The 20,442-nt window shown below is 42.4% G+C and overlaps 1 long non-coding RNA gene across 1 annotated transcript in view; it reads left to right on the top strand.

Annotated features, from left to right (window-relative positions):
- The window catches only part of LOC116084826, a 60,486-nt gene extending 48,356 nt beyond the window's left edge, over window positions 1-12,130 (top strand). Inside the window, exon 3 of the long non-coding RNA XR_004116275.1 lies at window positions 11,697-12,130. This is a non-coding gene — a long non-coding RNA (uncharacterized LOC116084826). The remainder of the gene's footprint in view (window positions 1-11,696) is intronic.
- Window positions 12,131-20,442: the final 8,312 nt, after the last annotated feature.

The following is a 20,442-nucleotide window of genomic DNA, read 5'->3' as shown; positions in this document are numbered from 1 at the left end:
ATCATTGGATGACGATCAACAAATTTCCAATTCCTCATATTATTGGATTTCAATCGATTAGGATATGTGGGTAATATTAATTTTCAAATTAATATATTAAGAAAAGTAATTGTCACTTCCTGTTGTTTTGTTTTGAGAGGTGGAATTAGGTTTGCGTGGGTTTGTTGAAAGATTACCTTCTTGCTTCTTCTAGGGTGTAGTTTTGCTCCTTATGTTGATGTTTTCCATCTATTATCCTTTGTAGGGCTGGATTTGTGGAAAGATATTGTGTAAATTTGGTTTTGTCATGGAATATCTTGTTTTCTCCATCTATGGTAATTGGGAGTTTTGCTGGGTATAGTATCTTAGGCTGGAATTTGTGTTCTTGTAGGGTCTGTATGACATCTACCCAGGATCTTCTAGCTTTCATAGTCTCTCGTGAGAAATCTGCCATAATTCTGATAGGCCTGCCTTTATATGTTACTTGCCTTTTTCCCTTACTGCTTTTAAAATTCTTTCTTTGTTTAGTGTATTTGGTGTTTTGATTATTATGTGATGGGAGGAATTCCTTTTCTGGTCCAGTCTATTTGGAGTTCTGTAGGCTTCTTGTATGTTCATGGGCATCTCTTTCTTTAGGTTAGGGAAGTTTCTTCTATAATTTTGTTGAAGATATTTACTGGCCCATTACACTGGGAGTCTTCACTCTCTTCTATACCTATTATCCTTAGGTTTGGTCTTCTCATTGCGTCCTGGATTTCCTGGATGTTTTGGGTTAGGAGCTTTTTGCTTTTTGCATTTTCTTTGACTGTTGTGTCAATGTTTTCTAAGGTGTCTTCTGCCCCTGAGATTCTCTCTTCTATCTCTTGCATTCTGTTGGTGATGCTTGCATCTATGGCTCCTGATTTCTTTCCTAGGTTTTGTATTGTTTCTATTTCCATTTTTAGATTCTGGATGGTTTTGCTCATTTCCTTCATCTGTTTAATTGTGTTTTCCTGTAGTTCTGTAAGGGATTTTTATGTTTCCTCTTTAAGAGCTTCTAGCTCTTTACCTGTATTCTCCTGTATTTCTTTGAGGGTGCTATTTATGTCTTTCTTAAGGTCCTGTATCATCATCATGATAAATGATTTTAGATCTGAATCTTGCATTTCCGGTGTGATGGTATGTCCAGGACTTGCTATGGTGGGATAATTGGGTTCTGATGGTGGCAAGTGACCTTGGTTTGTGTTGTTTATTTTCTTATGCTTGCCTCCTGCCACCTGGTTAACTCTAGTGCTACCTGTTTTTGCTAAATCTGACTGGAGTCTGTCCTTCCTGTGATCCTGGTTGTGTCAGAACTCCTCAGAGTCAAGCTGCCTCTGTGATTCTGTGATTCTGGGATCCTGGAATCCTGGGCTTGTTAGATCACCTGGAAGTGTGGCTTTCTCTGTGTGTTGTGGGACTGGCTGCAGAGCTTGTGCCCAAGGTCTGCTCAGAACACTAACCCAGACAGACCGGAAGAAACCAGAATCACTAGGCTGGCAGAGTTTCTAAGTGCCTGGTCTCGCTGGTCTCAGTTACTCCCAGTGTTGAGACAGATGTTGGTTCCTCCTCACCTCTGGTCCCGGGTGTGTCAGAGCGCCTGGGATTGGAGCTTCCTCTGGGTGTTGTGGGACTGGCTGCGGAGCTGGCGCCCAAGGTCTACTCTCTGATCCTGGGTGTGTCAGTGCCATGCCATTGTACCCTCAAGGTTGTCAAGCTTCCTTATTGTCTTCCTGATTTTGCTAACCCAATAGCTCCAACTGGTGCTGCCTTGTCCTTACTAAGGTTGGAAGTAGACTTCCCTGCACCTTGTTTGTCCAGTTTGCACAGCACACTGTCTTAGTTAGGATTTCTATTGAGTCTGTAGTCCAGCTTCCAACAAAGATCATCAGCAGCTGTGAATGGAAGTCCAAGGATCTAGCAGTTGCTCAGTCCTATAAGGCAAGCAGGCAAAGCAGAGCAGCAGATTTTAATTTCTTAAGTTTTGTCTTGACCCATTTTTTCATACATATCATTTTGCTTAGTTTCCATGAGTTTGTAAACTTTTTATTGTTTCTTCTTTTCATATGCAGCTTTAATCTGAGGTGTTCAGATAGGATGCAGGGTGTAATTTCATTTTTCTTGTTTTTCTTGAGACTTACTTTGTATGGGGTCAGTTTTGAAGAAAGTTGCATGAAGTATATGTTTTGGTGCAATGTTATGTAAATATCTGTTAGGTTCATTTGGGTTATAACATCAACTAACTCCAGTATTTCTCTGTTTAGTTTTTGTCTGGATGACATGTCTTTTTGTAAGAGCTGGCTTTTGAACTCTCCCACCATCAGTGTTTGAGAGTCAATGTGATTTAAGCTGTAGAAGCATTTCCTTTACAAATGTATTTGTGTTTGGGGCACAGATGTTAAGAATTGAACTGTTGTCTTGGTGGGTTCATTCTTTGATGAGTATGTTGTGCACTTCTCTATATCTTCTGATTAGTTTTGGTTTGAAGTCTATTTGTCAGCTATTAAATGACTATACCAGCTTGCTTTTTAGGCCCACTTGCTTGGAATGGCTTGTTTCAACTCTTTACTCTGAGGTGATGGCTATCTTGATGTTGAGATATGTTTCTTGGATACAGAAGAAGGATGGATCCTGTTTTCACATACATTCTGTTAGTCTGTGTCTTTTTATTGAGGAATTGAGACCGTTGATATTTGGAGGTAACAATGACCAGTGGTTGTTGGGTTGTTGATTCCTGTTATTTTATCATTGTTTCATTGTTATTGTTGTTGCTCTCTCTCTCTCTCTCTCTCTCTCTCTCTCTCTCTCTCTCTCTCTCTCTCTGTCTGTCTGTCTCTCTCTCTCTGTATGTGTTTTCCTTTCCTTTGACTCTGCTGGTCTGAAATTATTTATTCCTTATGTTTCCTTGGATGTTGTTAACCTTTTGAGGTTGGAATTTTTCTTCTATATATTCTGTAGAGCAAGATTTGTAATTACGTACTGGTTATTTTTTTTTTATCATGGAATGTCTTAGTTTTTCCATTCATGGTGATTGTAAGTCTTTCTAGGCATTATACTCTGGGCTGGCATTTGTGGTCTCAGAGTCAGCAACATAGCTGTCCAGGTCTTTCTGGCTCTTAGCATCTCCACTGAGAAGTAAGGTATAATTTTAATAGGTCTGCCTTTATAGTTACATAGTCCCTTTCCCTTGTCACTTTTAATATTTAGTGTTTTGATTATTAGTGTTTATTATTATTATGCTGAGAAAACTATCTTTTCTGGTCCAGTCTTTTTGCCATTCTGTATATTCCTTGTACTTTGGTAGGTATCTCCTTTAGGTTAGGGAAATTTTCATCTATGATTTTGTTAAAAATATTTTCTGTGCCTTTGTTCTGGACTTCTTCTCCTTCCTCTATTCCTCTATTCCTATTATTCTTAAATTTGTTTTTTCATAGTGTCACAGATTTCCTGGATGTTTTGTGCCAGCAGTTGTTTAAATTTAACATTTTCTCTGACCAATACAATATATCCTTTTCTTCTATAATATCTTCAATGCCTGAGATTCTTTTGCTTGTTTGTTTATTTATTTGTTTATTTATTTATATTCTGGTGGTGAAGCTTCCTCCTCTGACTCATGTTTAGGTTCCAAGAGCTTTCGTTTCTAGATTTCCCTCAATTTTTTTTAATTGATTCTATTTCCACTTTCAGGTCTTGAACAGTTTTTTTTTTTTTTTTTATCCATTTCCTCTCATTGTTTGTTTGTATTTTCAGAGATTTCTGTAAAGGATTTGTTCATTTTCTTTTAAAGGATCTCTATCTTATTCATGAAGTCTGTTTTAAGGTCTTTTCTTGTGCTTCACCAATGTTGGAATGCCTAGGGTTTTCTGGGGAAGGGTTTCTGGACTCTAGTGGAGACATATTGTCCTGAATGTTATTGTGTTTTTACAATGATATCTATACATCTGGGATTGGGAAGATTGTAATTCTAGGTGTTGATACTTGGTTTTGTCTTTGTTATGTAGATATTTTGTTCCTTGTTTTTGTTTTTTCTCTGTTTTTCAGGAGAGCGTGGTAGCTGTTTGTTGCTTAGGAAAATCTTCAGGGGTCCTCGTAAGTGTGGCCCCTAGAGCTTCCAGATAAAATGTGTTTCTGAGTACTGGAGAGCTGATACCTTAGAATGGGGATAGGCTGGGAGGAGGGAAGAAGGGGTTACATGAGGAAGGAGAGTATGGTGTTCCCTCAGGATCTGCTTAGTCCCCTGGGATTGGGGGCAGAAAGTGAGGGAGAGCCTACAGTAGAAGGTCTGTTACAGATCTGGGCTTGAGACAGGGGATTGGACTTAGCAGAATGGAAAAAGGGTGAATATCTGCAGTTAGCCTACTTGCTTGCCTGTCCAGAATGTTCCTAAAGTTCTTAAAAGACTTGGGCTGGGCATACAAATGAAATAGAAGGCTGGAAATACAGCACGGTAGTTGAGGGCTTGTCTGTATAGATGAGGATCAGGATTTGATCTTCTGTACTGCAAAACAAAAGCTAATGAGATATGTTAAGGCAAAGTAAGTAATTTTCAACCTTGTATGCACACAAGAATTACACGGTGTTGTGGTTTGCAGATGAGATGTTCCCAACAGCCTCATAATTGGAATGTTCACTCGCTTGGCTTATGGCATTGTTTTGTGGACTATGGAAACTTTAAGAGATTAGACCTGGCTCATGAAAGTAAGTAACTAGTGCTGGCCTTTGAAGATCATAGAGCCCTGGTTCTGGCTTGTGATCTGTGTTGCTTAATCTGCCATTATGTGAACCCCTTGTTTCTATACACTCATAAATGCAGTCACTTCTATAGGCGTGCCTTCCCTGAGACTGTCAACCAAAATAAATGTTCTTTTCTTCTCTCCAATTGTTTTTGTCATAGAGATGCAAATATATATATATATATATACATATATATATATGTATATATATATATATATATTCGAGACAGGGTTTCTCTGTGTAGCCCTGGCTGTCCTGGAACTCACTCTGTAGACCAGGCTGGCCTCGAACTCAGAAATCTGCCTGCCTCTGCCTCCCAAGTGCTGGGATTAAAGGCGTCCGCCACCACTGCCCGGCGCAAATCTATGTTTTTAATGTCGTATTGATTCTATGTGAATTTCACATCAAGTATCCCAACCCCACTCATCTTGCATTCCCCATACCTACCTTATACCCTTGCAACCTCTTCTCCAAAGAAACAAAAGCAAACAAATAAATAAACATCTCACTGTGGAAGCTTCTCTGTGTTACAATTGCCCAAAGAGCTTCAATTGCAAATGTTCATTGCAATGAATCATTGGTCTGGTTCCGGGCCTCTGGCTTCTGCTAACTATTAATACTGGACCCTCACCAGGACTCTTCTCAGATATCCTGCAGTTGCCCTGAGTCATGGGCTTCCTGAAGTGTTGCCTCTGCAGGGCTAGTTCCTTCACACATTCTAGAAGTTCATAGGTGGGATAGATGTCGAGGTGGGCCTAGGTGGTGACTCAGTTGGTCTTCCACACTCACTTCATTGGGGCACTGCTCTGGAGAGGGGTGGGGTCAGCTCACCTGAGTGCTACAGTACATATTAGGAGCCAAAAGAAATGTCCCAAGTGGTTATGATTATCCTGGGTGTGACCTTAGCTTTGGAACTTTGAATTCATCTTTGATTCAGATATGTACCTGTAACTGAAGAACTTCTTCAGTCTCTGAACCCCATTGATTTAGCAGGAGTTAAAGTTCATACTGGGGCAAGAGAGTTCTGACTCTCTTCTTGGTTTTCTTTATGCTTTGACATTCATATTTACTAGCTAGGTTGTGGATAAGGAGACAGGCTTTTATTCCCTAAGCTTTCCATTGTTATGAGAAAAAAAATCTTAAATATATAAGAGGACACTCTCTCTTTCCAGAATGAATAGAATTGATGGTGCCCTCTCTGATGTGAGGGTGAGCATTGCCATATTAAAATTTTTTTTGAGTGTAGGAGACAAGAAGTCAGTAACGTGGAAAAACTAAGGTTGCCAGATGCAGCAAATAAAAACAATGCATTGAAATTGGAATTTAAGACAAACCAGGGAAGCATTTTTAGTCTAGGCAAGCCCTATGTGTGATATGAGACACATTATAAACATACCAATAAATTGTAGAATAATTTGTTGTTTACCTTAAATTTAATCTCACTGGATGCAGAGTAGCTTTTAGTTTTTGGCAACCTTAGGGCAAAACTACTCATTAAAGCTGGAGGAGGAGCTGTAGCTAGTCAGAGATCTGCTCCAGGAATCAAAAGTCGTGTTTTGACTCTTCCCATAAATGGACTGCCATTGGCTTTGCTTCTTGGGATTAATCTGGCTTTGAAAGAAAAGAACTGAAAACTAAGTCGCCCATAAAGCTGTTTTAATGATATGATCTCTTACATCGATATCACACATGTGAGTTTCCAAAGTGCCTTCAAAATGCATTCCCACACCTCATCTTTCAAACTACCAGAAGATTAGCACGTAGCAGCCACAGTTTGACAGTGGGAAAGAAAACAGGGCTTAGCAAAAGGATGTGGCTCTGAAGTTACCAAACCAGTTACTAGTAAACCAAAGGATAGAGTCTAGTATTTTTCTGTTTCTAGTCCATAGTCATCTTCCTATAAAGAGTTAGCCATCTTTAAAGTGGAGATGGATGCTGTAGAGATGGTTCCATGATTGAGAACTCTTACTGCTCTTATAGAGTACAAAGGTTCAGTTCTCAGCACCCACATGGGATGGCTCACAACCACCTGTAACTCTAGCTCCAAGAGATCTGACATTTCTGGTCTCCATGGGCATCTGCATTCACATGCACACATGCATGTATAATTAAAACAATTAAAGTGGAGGGGCCAGGCATGGTTGATGGCTAAGCTGGTACAGGCTTGCTCTTTGCAAGCATGGAGAAGATTTGAGTTCAGTCCCCAGAACCCATATAAAAAAGCTGAGTGTGGGGTCTGGAGAGATGGCTTAGTGCTTATGAATAATTGATGCTCTTATAGAGGACCTGGATTCAGTTCCTAACACTCACATGCTGACTTGCAACTGCTTGTAACTTAAACTCTAAGATTTCTGACCTTTCTCTTTTGGCCTCTGGGATCTCTTGTACACATGTGGTATAGATAAATTCACACACACACACACACACACACACACACACACACATACACACACACTACAAAAAGCTAAAAATCTAACTGTGTTGGTGTGAGTTTGTGATTTTACTGCTGAGCATGGAGACAGATCTGTGGGGGTTTCTGGCAGGCCAACCAACCTAACTAGATTGGTTCCAGGCCTGTGAAAGAACTATCTCAAAAAAAATGTATGCATCTGAAGAAAAAGAGTGGAAGCTGTCTTCTGTCCTCTGCACGTATGTGCACAGCTGCTCCCACAGATGAATACACACACAAAATTTAAAAAAGAAACACCAAGATATTCATAGGGTACATGTGTGCACATGAACTTCCTGGAGAAGGGACAAGCAGTTGAGTTCGTTTCCCTAGAAATGACAGACAGAGGAGAAAAGGCTAACTTGCATAATGCATGCCCATGCCTAGATCATACTTCCTGCAGGGCCACCATTAAGACCAGTCTTGGGCATCATTTTTCCACTGAAAATGTTCCTTACATGTGTAACTGGCTCCAGTGTTGACTCAGTGCAGGTCCATGAATGTTAGACCTCCTAAAGCCTATTTAGTGGGTGAGCTACCAATAAATCTTTATCCAACACTTTGGTTTTATGTTTCCCTCCTCATCTTTGTTCTTTTTCCCTCTCCCCTTCTCTTCAGCCTTCTCTTCTCTTACTGATTTTTCTTTTTGCCTCTCCTTTTCCGATCTCGAGCCATTTGGATGGAAGTAAGAAAAAACAGAGGACACAGCTCCACCTAGCAATATTTCACTCTTATTCAGTTCATGTTGATGGTGCCAAAAACTCAGCACCCAGCCAAATGTGGAGATGTCCCGGGTAGGAATGCATTCTCACCGACCCTTCTGAGCTGAGGCTGGAATGAAGTGGCTGGTAGAGTTGGCTCCAGCCCGAAAGGAAAACTCAGACTGAAGTTTGCCATTGATCATCAGGCAGGCGAGCAGTTGCATACTATGAACAAGATTCTTGAGTTGATCTCCTAAGGATACCAGACTGGGAGACTCTTGAATGCCAGCTGAAGGGGTCTGGGCTTTGCCTCATGGTAGAGAGCCAGCCTGAATCTAAATGAAGAGCTAGTCTTTCATTTGTATGTTTCCATCAGTATAGCCACATGACATTATTCTCAAAGTATTTGAAAAATTCTCTTAAAGTTTTTAGAGGAAAATCAGGTCCTCAAATAGATTTTCTTAGGAGCACTCTTTTTCTTTCTTTCTTTTTTTTTTCTCGAGTTGAGCAGAGCACTGGAGGCTCAGAGAGGCCAAGTGACTGAGTGGTATAGTGAGGACAGAAGCACAAGTTCTGGACTCTGTGGTGAGCTTTAGTTAGTGTCTGTCTATCTTTGTCATTTCACTCTGGGAGGTTCATGGAGTTTTAGAATGACTTAATGTGATGAGATTGGTGGAAATATCCAGGGTAAAGTCTATACCTTATTTAGGGTGAGGTTGGTCCTTGGTTTTCCATCTGGGGACAAAAATCTAGATTCTAGAATGTTCTTACCCTTACCACTGCATCTTCATTGCATCTAAATGGTCAGTCAGGTTTCCAGGCTGCTCCTTAAACACTCCCATGCTAGGCCCCTCTGAGCCTCTTCATGTTTCTGATACAGGCTCCTCAGCCTGTGCTATTTACATCTCAAACCTTCTCAAAATCCTGTTCAGATACTGACTTCTCTGAAAGACTTCAGATGTCTTCTGATCATCTCACTACTTCTGCCTATAGTATTCTTCAAAGATGTATAACATATAATCAAAATACTGGGACAAGAGATGGGCCGGTGAATAAAGCTCTCCCACACTAGTACAAGGTGCCAAGTAAACACTGAGTGTGGTGGTACATATCTAGAATTCCAGAACTATGCTCTCTGTCTCTCTGTCTCTCTGTCTCTGTCTCTGTCTGTCTGTCTGTCTGTCTGTCTGTCTGTCTCTCTCTCTCTCTGTGTGTGTGTGTGTGTGTGTGTGCGTGCAGAAGTGAGGATAGGTTGATCCTGGAGCTTATTGGACAAAAAGTCTAGTTAAATTGGTGAGTCCTAGGCTCAGTAAATGGCCTTGTCTCAGGAAGTAAAGGGAAGAGTGATTAAAGAGGACATTTGAAATCAATCTCTGTCTTCACATGCACACACATACAAGTGCACGTGCACACATATATATTCAAACATTGACAAATACCACACACATGAACATATATCTATAATGTATGTGTCCCCATTGGGGGAACATATGCTCCCATGGACCCATCAGGCAATGAATTATGAAAAGGTTTCTGGCCATTGTGCTATCATGGGGTTCCAAGAGCCCCCCTTAATGAATAGAAAGAAAGTGGTACAGAATTGAGATTCCTGTGGGACCCATGCAGTTGGTTACCCATAAGGTGTTTTGAAATTTGACCTTGTCTAGAAGTTGTCCATACAGGTGGATATCATTTATCCACATATTATTGTCTTATTTTAAAATTGCATTCACATGTGTAAGCCTTCCATAGTTTCAATGTTAAATATTTATTTTAAAAATCATTCAGACAGGGATTCTTAACCTAATGTTTGTACTCCAAGGGAGTTGATAGCTTCCATCAGATTTCATATATATGGATACACACACACACACACACACCCACACACACACACCACACCCACACACCACACCCACAGCTACACATACACACACAAACACACACCACACACAAACACATCCCCATCTCCCCCTCACACACACACTATGATTTATTTGATTGTTTTATGTGATTGGAAAAGTTGGGTCACCCTGCATCTGGAAAGCCAGAGAACTTGGCATCTGCTCAGTCCAAGATGCTGGATATCATATAACAAGGAAACCAATGGTTCAGTTCTTGTCTGAAACTCCCTGGAAGCTTCTTCTGAGAGTTCAAGTTGAAAAGCTGGAGTCTGGAGTCCCTGGGCAATGGCAGTGGTATAGAGGAAGTTTTAAACAAGAATGGTGCTTACACATGTTCCTCTTCTTTCTTTACTCCACCCAGGCTTCCAGCCTGTTTGACTGGAGTCTATACTCATGGTAGGTATTTCACTCTGTTGCTGTTGTATACATCTTTCCTCTCTGGATACACCCTAGCAGACACCTAGAAGTATGCTTTATTTCTCCTAGATGTCCCTCAACAAAATCAATTTAACAATAATAAAACCACAGAGACCAGGGTTTTTCACCATTTACACTCTATAAAACTATAGTTAAGGGGGGTTGGGCCTTGGTTTTGTCTGTCACCAGCTCTTTAAGTTTCCTTGCTCAAAGTGCTCTGGGGGTGGTTCCTGATAGCATACTTAGCTGATCCCATCCCTTCTGCAGGGAGCCAGTGGATCTTGCCTAGGAAAAGGCATTTGGGTAGAGTAGGAGTGGAAAACTAGTAGAAAAACTCTCTTCCTAAATTAGTCATTGAAATGGTGTGTAGACTTATCCATCCTTTGGGAAGTTGTGTTTGAAGTCCTAATGTGAAGAGTCTAAAGCATGGAGACAGACCACAGAGAGTTTATGATCTGAATAGGCCCACTGAATGATTCATGTTATGTCTTAGGGTTACTATTGCTGTGAAGAAGCACCAGGACCAAATCAATTTGGGGAGGGAAGGGTTCATTCACATCATGCTTCCACATTACAGTTCATCATGAAAGAAAGTCAGGACAGGAACTCAAACAGGGCAGGAACTTGGAGGCAGGAGCTGGCACAGAGGCCACAGATGGGTTCTACTTACTGGCTTGCTCCTCCTGGCTTGCTCAACCTGCTTTTTTTTATAGAACCCAGGACCACGAGCTCAATGACAACACCACCCACAATCAGCTGGGCCCTCCTTCACCAATCACTAATTAAGAAAATGCCCTACTGGCTTGCCCACAGCCAAATCTTATGGAGTCACTTTTCTAATTGAGGCTCCATCCTCTCTGATGACTCTAGTTTGTGTCAAGTTGGCATAAAACTAACCAATACATGTTCTTTGAGTTTTCTGAGATTTTTTTTTTTTTTTTTTTTGGTCTTTTTCGAGACAGGGTTTCTCCGTATAGTCCTGGCTGTCCTGGAACTCACTCTGTAGACCAAGCTGGCCTCGAACTCAGAGACCTGCCTGCCTCTGCCTCCCAAGTGCTGGGATTAAAGGGGTGTGCCACCACTGCCCAGCGTTTTCTGAGAATTTTGTGATATAGGAACTAGTATCTCTTATTTTGTATGTGAGAACTAAGGGTCCTGAAGGGACACATAGCTTGTCCAATTTCCTAAGACTAGGAGAGTTCTTACTGTCATAGAATGAGGCTCTAGCCCCTTCATTTCCACTATACCTGATTCCCAAGAGTTGGTGGTAATGCCAGGGAAAGAAGACGTGAATCAGGTAAGGGATGTTTAAGAGGGAGCTTTGCGGAGCAGGCTACCAAATGCCTCTGCCATGTGTTGATGTCTGTGGCTGGGTTTGTGTGGTGTGGTCCTGATATTCTGGATCAGCAGATGTAAAGAACAGTGTTGGGGGGTGGCAGAGTGTCTTAATGGTCTAAAAATAATTTTATTCCTGTATTTATTCGTTCACCTTTATAGACTCCATGCTTGGACCAGGGATGAAGGAGATACCTACTGTCTGGTAAAGACACCCGAAGTCCTTTGAAAAACTACAGAAAACTGAGAACTCGGCAATTATCTTTGGAGTTACACTCTCTTCTGAGCTGGTCCTGTTTCTTGGTTCCTGTCTCTTGCTTCCTTTCCAGGACTCACTGAATACTTTCAATAGTCTCTTCCTCAGAGGGGAAAGGAAACCCATCTGGAGTGAGGTTTACCTATGAAGGGAGAACGTAGTTATATTTTTGCATATTATGTAAAATCTTGTTATATTTTAGATATCTCCAACTATCACATTGAAATCCAGTCTCCATTGTTAGATATTAAGAGAGAGATTCCATTGAGACCTTTAAGGCTTGGTTGGGTTAGCCTCTTATGGACTATTGAGTTATGAATAAAGTGACTTTTAAAACAAATGGGGACTCTTTCTGATGAGCTTTCTCTGTCTTTCCCTGTGATGGTCTGAACCTCACTAGAACTTTGCTAAGTTCCTACCAGCAAGAAGGCTGTAACCAAGTATGGCCCCTTTACCTTGTATTCTTCTAGAATTGTGAGTGGAATAAACCTTCATTCTTTATAAATTAGTTGGCTGTGTTCTGTTGTGCTAAGAGAAATGTTCTAAGACAAGTATGTTCTGCCCAGTTTTCTGCTTTCAAATTCTAGACTCCCCAAACTATCATAGTGTCAGCACAGCATACAGCCAATGTCTGTCAACAGTCACTTGTACCAATGCTTTGTTAATATATCTGACAAAGCAACTTCAGGAAGGATGGGTTTTCTTTGGTTCATGTAGCCCATGGTGGTAGGAAGTAAAGGTGGTAGGAGCTTGAGGCAGCTGATCACACTGGGCCTGCAGTTAGAAAGAGAGGGTGAACAAATGTTGGTCAGTTACCTTTGTATGTAGTCTCCATAATGGTGTCACCCACATATAGGATGGCACTTTCTACCTTGATAAATCTAATTACGAAAGTCCCTCACAGACTGGCCCAGAGGCTAGCCCAGTCCAGACAGTCCCTTAATAGGGCATATCCAGGAGCTCCTTTACCAGGTGATCCTAGGTCCTGTCAATATAATCCACCATAAGGTTCAAACACTTTTGTTTAGTTTTTGTATTACATGAGGAGTAATTCCTAGAATTGGTCTCTTGCTTCGTCTGCAGTTACTGGGTTACTGTGTCTGTATCCCTTACGTCTGAGGTCATTTGTCCTTCCCCTGTCATTAGGTCTGAGGTCATTTGCCCTCTCCTGTCACTACCTGGCTCTTGTCCTTGCTCCATCCACCAAGCCAGTCACATTCCATGTGGTTGTCACAAAATACCTGATCCAAGGCAATCATGGCGGGGCAGGGGATGACAGTGTAAGTCTGGGCTTGCCATCAGCATTCAGCAGACCAGCAATCAGTAGAGAGTGGACAGGAGGCAGAGCTGGGGTATAAAACCTCAAGACCTGCCTCCCCCTGACTTCCTTTTTCTCTTAAGGCTCTGCTGCTTACAAGGGTCTACAAACTTCCAACATAGCCACCATTTGGGGACCAATTGTTGAAACACATGAGCCTTTGGGCAACATTTCACAGTATGCTACAACACCCACCAAGCTGTATCTGAATGTCTAGGCTCACTTGTGCTGGGGCAGCTACTCAGATGTCTTTAGATTGAGAGGAAGCAGAGCTGAATGAAGGTGACCACTCCCTAGGTCCTAAGAGCTCCTGTTCTTGACAAATCTTTGTTGTCTGTTTTTCACAATTACCCTGAGTGGTTGACTGGTATGAGTGACCTCATTTTGTAGAGATGAACTTAAGGACTGAAGAGTTACTAATAATTTTGTTTTCAGAGCTGGGATTCAACCTTGCACTAAGAGCCAAGCCCTTGTGCGATATCTCCCCTGTCCTTAGAGCAGCCCCTAGCTATCTACTTAGAAAAGTTAGAAAAGAAGGGCCAAATATGAAACAGGAAGTTGAAAAGGATAAAAGTTGAGTCAACATTGAGATGGGGAAAAAAAAAAACAGGAAAAACAAAACAAAACAAAACCTAAACAAGATAAAGCGAAATTAAAAACAAAAACCTATAATAAGGGGCAAGGGTGAAACTATAAAGTCAGCGGCCATCCTTGGGTGGGAGGCTTGGATACTTCAGCTGTTGGCCTTGCGGGTTTGTGGGGTGGGAGGATCCTCACCCAGGGATGCAGAATGATGCAAATGTCTGATAGCCTTGGTGTGGACTCCACTGTTGGATTTGTTCTGCTTCACAGTGACATCTTCACTCAGGCTCACTCCAGTTCCAGCTCCAGGAAACTAATCCCCAACCTCAGCCATCTCCCAGCCCATGCCACTGCCAAATCACAAGAACACTGCAACTCAGCAAACAAGAGATGGCTGTAGAGAAGACTGGCAGGACAGGGTTTCTTTGTGCTTCCAAAGTCTTCCCACTAGGAGAGCAGCTGCCTTTTCTTCATAAATATGAGTCTGGTCCTCACCAAACATCATAAAGTTATACAGTGAATATGACCCCACAGGTGCTTATAGTTTTGTTGTTAAACTACACCACCCCCAAATCCTTTTCTAGGGAGAATAATATGCCCTCCCCTCTCCTCCCACACCACCTACTTCCTGATTGTGATCAGAGATGGAGTCTGCAGGTGGCTTAGAGACACCCCAGTGGTCTCTGGCTTTGCTCTGAGGCAGCAAGTGGAGATTTCCAGCTTCTTCCTGAAACGCTGACTAAAACCTAACTTTGGGCAAAGGAGAGAGTTTTTTTTCCCTGCCTCTGGGCTCATTGCAGTGTCTTGAGAGCAGCCCGGCTGAGAAAGAGGAAACAGGTGGACACCATGTGGACTGGAGGAAGCTGGGGGTCAGCAACCCACCCTGAGGCCTGCAGCTAATTGTTCCCTTTGGAGTTTGATGTGTTAATCACAGATCGGCTCAGCTGTCAGGCAGCAGGGAGTCAGGTTAAAGGCACTTGTAGTCTTCTCTTGCCTTAACAATAACTTAGACACAGCAGAGAATTGAGCATGACAACTTATGCGGGTGAATTATGGTATATGCTGGCCTCCTAAGTGCCTTTGTGGTGATGTGGGACTAGCTGAAGAGGATGACTGCTTTAGGGACTGGTGAATGATGGGCTTGTCATCATTGCCATTCAAACCTACCACATTTCCTGGAGATGAGAGTGACCTGCCTTCTGTCTAGCATATTAGGGTTAGTAGACAGTTAGCCCCAGTTGACTGGAGCTCTTATCTATTATGAGGACCACAAAGCCCTGTGCTCTGAGAAATTCCCATCATGAATATGGTGATTTATGAACTTTGTGGTAAAGGAAATGTCACTGAAACCTTTCTCTTTTGCATGCTGCTTTCCCATTGGTTGCTAATTTCATAGGTAATCTATTAAATATATTGTCCTTAGAACTAAAGAGCACTTACAAAACTTGGAGTTTTCTAAGCCTTCCCCCCTTAGAGACTCTGACAAGGCCTACTTTTTGTTTATATCTCGTGTTTAATATTCTGCAGTCATTACATGTGCTATGGGCTCTGCCTCTTTACGGAAGGAAACAGTGTGGTTGAACAGAAGTCCAGGCAGTCCAGAGGACTGATCTTGCCTCCACTAGCAATTATCCATAGAGCTTTCAGCTGATTGTTTTATTTCTCAGACTTGGTTTTATATCTGTAAAACGAACTTGAGGAAGAAGCCCTCACCGAATGGGCTACTTCAGATTAAATGAAATACAAAACGCTTAGCGTGGTGCCTAGCACATTGTGGGACCCCAGCAAAGGTTATTGATATTTAAATGTTAAACCAGGCAATTAACATAAATTTTTAGTTTACACTTGTAGGATGTCTTGTTTCCAGCTTTAGAATTGTTTAAAAATACCCAAATAATCACAGCTTGGTAAAGCTGACTGTTCTCTCATGGAACTGGAAACACACAACTGTATTTTAAATGAGATCACCTGGCGTTTATCGTATCTCGAGAGGATAGGAAGACTTTCACATCGGTTTTGTTTAGGATTTTCATATGCTCATTAATTCTCATAGCACTCTTATAAGACAGGGATTAGACATACTGCTCATGAATGAATGAAAGACAGAGAGATTTAGGCACATATCCAGCATCACAGAGGAGCCTGACAGCCAGCAATAGAATTGACAGCTCTGGCCTGCAAACTGGCTGCCAGTTTGCTCTCAGCTGTCCATGTGCTGTGCTGTGCTGTGTGCATGTGTGTGTGTGTGCATGCATGTACATGTGTGTGTGCTTGCATGCATGTGCATGCACGCTATTTGTACCCCAGATGGGTTTTGTGGCTCTTAGGGTCTCTGCAGTCATGTAGACCTCTGTAGGTTTTTCTCTAATAAGAAAGAGAGGATGACTGGAGCTGATGCAAGTGAAATTGAGTGGATAACACATCTATTCTGTTCTATTCCCCAGTCGAAGGCACCCAAGTGAGATGGTGGTAGTGGATGTTTTGGGGATCAGCAATACAATTTTCCCTAAAACTCCTTTGTCTAGGTGGGGACTTTTCTGTCCCTGGGTGCTAAACTGATGCTGTCCATTTCTTGCTTCTGGAGTGGGGACAGAATTGCCCACAGTGCCAAAAATCTTTGCCTTTCAAAGGAAGCTTGAGGCACTTGCCAGTGGACATCTGCTTCAGACTTGGTTGTCCTGTTAACTCTGGCCATCTCAAGTCCTGTATTGACCTACAGACTCTTTTAGCCCACACTTTCTATCAAGTATGCACTACTGTCTTTTCTGTTCTTGTTTGCTGGCTAGTCTTGGGGCTAGCCTTGTGGTGGTTTGAATGAGTTGTCCCTTTGAAGTCTTGGGCATTCGAATACTCAGTCCCCAGTTGGTGGCTATTTGGGTAAGATTAGTAGATGTGGCCTTGCTGCAGGAAGCATGTCATAGAGAACCAGCTTTGAGGTTTCAAAAATTCCAAGCTCTTGCTTCCTGCTTATAGATTGAGATGTGAGCTCTCAACTGCTGATCCAGGGTTGTTCATACCTGCCTTTTGCCCTACTCCCTGCCATAATGGTCATGGACTCTTATTTCTTCTAGAACCATGGGCCTCCAAATAATCCTTTCCTTCTATAAGTTGCTTTGGTCATGGGGTTTTTAATTTTTTAAGATTCATTTATTTTTGTATTATGCCTATGAATATTTTGCACACATGTATAATTGGTACCCTCAAAGGTCAAAACAGTGATTCCCAAGCTGTGGTGTGTGATGGACCCCTTTCGAGAGTTGAGTGACCCTTTCAGAGGGTTGCCTAAGACCATCAGAAAATACAGATACTTACATTATTATTTATAACAGTAGCAGAATTACAGTTAGGAAGTAGCATCAAAAATAACTTTATGGCTGGTGGTCACCACAACATGAGGAACTGTATTACAGTGTCTTAACATTAGGAAAGCTGAGAACCACTGGATCAGAAAAAGGCATGGAAATCTTTTGGAACTGGAGTTACAGATGGTTGTGAGCCACCATGTAGCTGTTGGGAATTGAACTTGGGTCCTCTGCAAGAGCAGCAAGTCTTTTAACCCATTGAGCCATCTCTCCAGCTCCAGTGATGGTGTTTTTATCACAGCAATAGAAAAATAATGAAGACAAGCTTTCTTCGGGTGACCTAACTCTACTCCTATTCCTGTATCTGTTTCTGGTACCCTGACCAGGAGCCATCTCTGACTTTGACCTGAACTATAGGTCTTAGGGCCAACCTTTCTTCCTTCCTTGTTGGAAGATAAAACAGAAGTGGATGCTTCATAGGATGTTTCCTCTTGGAGGTAGGGACAGAACTTGGTAATGATGAAAGTGGAGAGAGAGAGAGAGATGGAGCAAGGACCATAGAGCCAGGAATAAGCCCTATAATATAGTGTCATAGGAAAAAAATGATTTCAAAATTGAACAGAAATGGACTTAAAGCATGAATGGGCTCTGATGTTTACAAGACGTAAGCTTAACTTCTCCGAACCCTGATTTTCTGATTTGTAAAACAAGAATGACACAATTTACTTCTCAGTGTTCTTGGGTCTCTTAGCACAGTTGAAAGCAGCTAGCACAGGGGCTCTGACAGATGTTCAGTCAATATACTGATTTTACAACATTTCTTGCTGTTGGCAGAGCTGGCCTATATAGGTAGTCAGGAGACAGAGACAGGGAGAGGAAAAGGCCCTCATTTCTGTCCTAATCTCTTGATTGGCCAATTTCTCAAAGCAACAAGAATGTTTCATTCTACAGATGTGCAAGTCCCCTAGGGCAGAGGATGAGCATCTGGATTTCAGAGTTTGCACAGTGAGCCATGAGTTATTTTCACACATGTTCATGATTGGTGTGGGGATGTCAAGTGGACCCTCCCCCATGATGATGGATTCAGTACTCCACGGTTTTGTGTATGGAAAAGAGGCATTGCCGAGAACAACTCTGCTGAGCAAAAACTGAGTTCAGCATGACCTCTGACATTGCAGGAAGCCCTGGTGCCTCTTTGACCATTCGTTCTAGTTAATCAAATGCACGTTGGAATATTTCTCATCTCAGAAACCATGGAATCTTATTTTATCCGAGGTGCTTCCCTTGAAAGTGCCTGCCACCTATACCATGTTCCCCTCACCACTGACCATGGCTCATTCTACATTTAGGGGTCAGCTGCATTGTCTCTGGCTCTGACCTGTTTAGTGAGGAATTTCCATCTGTAGGCTAGAACCTCTGCTAGCATGACGACATGACCAGACCTGCTCTAACTTCTAGTCTCAGACTCAGATATTTGAACACTTGACATTTGGTCTAGAAGACTCACCAGACTTTGCCTTTTTCCTTTAGTGACTGAAAACTCTTACTGGCCTTGGATCAGCACGTGGATCTGGTTTTGAATGGCTGGGATTTTGAATTTTTTTACCTAGAATGGACTGTTCAGAGGCCAACTTCTACGTGTCCACCTATGTCTATGCAATCTTCTAGAAATATCTTGCTTAAAACTGGTCCTAGACTCCAGAGTCATCAAAACCAACAGGGATTCTGGTTGAGAAACATGGTTAGGGAAGATGCTGGAGTGATGGGTAGGAACTGCTAGTATTGACAGATATCATTCCTAAATCATACACACTGGCTGCTCTGGCCAATACTGAGGGCTCTGGATCTCTGACTTTTATGTAAAATGAAGTATCTTCATGATGGAGAGAAGACATTTAACCAAAGTTTCTTAGGAGACTGAAACAATGGAATCTCATAGGTAAGCTAACCACTCTTCCCTTGTCGGTCTCACACATACATATTACATGATTAGCCTGCTGAAGGGGGCACCTGGAGGTGAACTTGAGGGCTTGCTTTAACCATATTACTTTAAAAATTCAAATTTGTTCAAGCTTGTGTTCTTAACCTGTGGCTGTGCTAACAAAGTCGAGCATGTATTCCCATTAGGTTCTATGGTCATCCCTCCCCCACCCTGCAAAATTCTTCCCGTTAATCTCCCTGTGCTCCGGGGGTCAGGAACCACTAAATGCTAGCAGTGTCTTTCTGATAAGTTCTCCATGGGCGATCTTTCTCTGAGCTATGTTTTTAGAGGGAGAGATGAAAGGAGCCTGAGAAATTAAAATCAAGATAAGCAGTCTCTCCCCTGGAATGTTACTAAGAGGATGTGGTCATTTAAAAGTGTTTTCCCCTCTTCTCTTCAGCTTGACATCTGAAGTCATAGGAGATGCTATCATATCTTGCTTTATTAGCATGGCTGGAGTCACCTGTTTCAGAAACCCTGGGAGCAGTAACCCGAAATGAAAAGAAAGTGGTACAGAGAGGAGATTAAAGAGAAACTAGCTCCTGGCAGCAGGACATGCCGGCTCCCTGCCAGGCCCCTGCAGCTACTCTGTTAAGTGGCCCCATGAATTTATTTTACTGGGAGATCACTTCCACTATCTGAGTGCACCCAGGCTGTTGTTCAGACAAGCTTCAGAAAACCCAGTTAATGTTACATAATGCATTGCTCTTCCAGGAGAAGAGGGAAGAGGTAGAATGCTAGGGGGAACTTCGTACCCCCAACCCCAACCCTGAGGGTGATAAGCATTGGCCTTTGGTGTCCACCAGGGTTTGTAGAAAAGAGTCAGAGAGTTCAAGAGAGGTTGGAGAGGAGGAATTGTGCACATTAGCTCTTCTGCTCAAAAGCCCCAGGCCACGGGTGGGCGTGTGCTGGCAGAGCAGGCTCCAGCAGGAAAAGCAAGGTGCAGAGCTACTGGGGGAGCCTTGGAGCAGGGCTCTGAGCTCAGGGCTTCCTCTTAGTGTTAGGGATAGAACATCCCTAAAAGGTGGAGGGGGCAGGGAAATGTGGAGGCAGTTCTTGGGTGTGATGACTTCACAGCTGAGCATTTAGGACACAGGACAAGTTTCCAGTTCCCTCCTCATCCCTCTTCTCACTGGTTTTAGGTACCCTCTGAAACCAGATGTCCTGGATTTAGTACTGATAGCACCTTCTGTTTGTGTTCCTGTTGGCCTGTCATTACTCCACCATCCTCCTGGTTTCTGTGAACTTTCTCTTGTAGGCCTGCTCTTCCTCTTTAGGGTTGACATAGCTAGTGACTTCAATTCATTGGAGCATGATAGTAGCTCATTAGTTAGCAGAATGTGTGTGTGTGGGGAGCTCATGAATGACTTTCATCATTAACTGGCCAGTTATTGTTTCTCTAGGCTTTTGAGAACAGTCAGAAATTGCCAGTCAGAAGATGGCCACTTTGGTCATAGGGCTTGGGGGGG

The sequence above is a fragment of the Mastomys coucha genome, unplaced genomic scaffold (genome assembly GCF_008632895.1).
Source record: "Mastomys coucha isolate ucsf_1 unplaced genomic scaffold, UCSF_Mcou_1 pScaffold9, whole genome shotgun sequence".
Taxonomy (NCBI): Eukaryota; Metazoa; Chordata; class Mammalia; order Rodentia; family Muridae; genus Mastomys; species Mastomys coucha.
Note: the sequence above shows the minus strand (reverse complement) of the source record. Positions and strands in the feature narration are given on the sequence as shown.